This window comes from Anomalospiza imberbis, chromosome 15 (genome assembly GCF_031753505.1).
Source record: "Anomalospiza imberbis isolate Cuckoo-Finch-1a 21T00152 chromosome 15, ASM3175350v1, whole genome shotgun sequence".
NCBI classification, from domain to species: Eukaryota; Metazoa; Chordata; class Aves; order Passeriformes; family Viduidae; genus Anomalospiza; species Anomalospiza imberbis.
The window spans coordinates 1,512,393-1,514,286 of record NC_089695.1 but is presented as its reverse complement, the minus strand read 5'-3'; positions in this window follow the sequence as shown (position 1 = coordinate 1,514,286).

Here is a 1,894-nt window from a genome sequence, read left to right as displayed (position 1 = left end):
GGGAAATCACAAGCAGGGCTGGTGGTTGTCCCCCGCGCTGCCATCACCGGGAGCTCCCCGGGCCGGGACAGCCCGGAGCGGAGGGACCGTCCCCGGAGCAGCCACCGGCCGGCTGGCCGGGCTGGGATGGAGTGGCCGACATCCTATGGAAACCCCACCTACAGGAAAAGGGAGGACCGGACCGGTACAATGCCGGGGCGGGGTGGGGGCTCGTGGGGCGGCACGGGCCCGGCTGCGAGAGGGTGTGGACGTGCCCTCCGATCCCAGCCGGGGGGGACCGTCACCGCTGTCACCTGCAGAGCACGCTGCCCAGAAGGTGGGATTCCTGCAGGCCCTGACCCACCACAAACCTCTTGTGCTTCAGGAAGAGGTGATGGACTCCTGCTCCTGCATTGTCCCAAAGCCTTGTTCCCCACACTTTTACATCTCAGACTTTGACATATTTTCATTTTGTCTAAATCCAAGTGCAATCCCTGCTCCTTGCTCTGCCTTTGGAGGGCGATGTGCCCGAGTCACCTTTCCCAGTACAAAGGTGATGATGTCACCAGCTCCAGCTGGACATACCAAAATGAGCTGATGAATCAGCAGGAGCGTGGCCACACCAAACACAGCCGGGAGGGCACGAGGGAAGGAGGGAGGTGCTGGCACATACAGCCTGTGTCCGTTCAGGCCTCTCCCCATCCCTGCATCTGTCTGTCCTGGCTGCTCCCTCTCTTGGCACATGCTCCATCCCAGCTTGGCTCAGTGCTGATTTCCCTGGCGTCACTCCTGCACCATGAAATCCCTTCTTGGCCTTATTTCAGCACCTCACCCCAAGCCCCCACCTTCAGGCTGCCCAGCTGTTGCACAGTATCACCACAGCTGGCCAGCTGTGCACACACAGGTAGCACAGCCTGAAGGTGTTCCATGTATTCCTCCTGAGCCTGCAGAGCTCCCAGACCCCAGGCTGGGTTTGATTTGGTCTTGAGGTGACTGAAGGCATTCAGGACAGGGAAGGTCACATGGAATTTTCTTTGGCTGTTATGGAGTATCCTCAAGGTGTGGTTGGAGCCCCACCAGCCACGTCATCTTTGTGTCTCCACACCTCCCAGGCAGCCTCCAGCTGCCTTTGGTGTCCTGTGCCCACCTCGCCCTCTCCTCCTGCTTTTCCAGCCTTGATGGGCACCCCTGTCCCCCCAGCCTATTCCCATCCTCCCCCGACTCCCCTCACCGCTCTGGTTTTCCCAGGTGAGCCTCTGCTGACATCACTTTTCTTTGTCATGGCGAATTTTGATGCCCCAAAGAGCAGCAAAGCCAAAGCCACCCCAGTGCCACGAGCTGTGCCCTCAGCACAGCGGGAGGAAGGGACGGTGCCGCGGGGGTGGCCGGAGCCCGGCGCTATTCCTGGGCTCGGCCCCAGCTCCAGGTGACCTTTGCCAAGTCATTTCCCTGCTTTGTGCTCGCGCTTCCTCCCGCGCAGCCCAGGGCTCTCCCGGAGGGATGATCCCCGCTCGCTCCCCTCACTCCCGCTGCCCACGGAGCTCCGGGTGGAGAAGCGGATGTCTCGCAGCCCGTGCCCAATTTTGGGAGGGGAGATGGGAAGGCCACTTCCTTCTGCTGGGACTGTTATCCCTCCACCTCGCGTTTTTTAAATGCTTTTCCTTTTCGGGAATGGAGCGGAACAGAAGAACCGCGCTGGAACATCACAAGGGAAAGGAAATAAATATGACACCCCAGGACTGTGGGGGTTCCCTGAGGAGCCCTGCGTGGGGTTTCCTTCCCCCATCACCTCCCAGGCCCACTGCAGAGCAAGCCACTCTCCCCGAGTGCTCCGTGTTTAACCCATCACTGACACCACAGGAGGTGAATTCCCCCTGACTCCAGCACCCACCTGCCAGACCCCACTTGCTGCCAC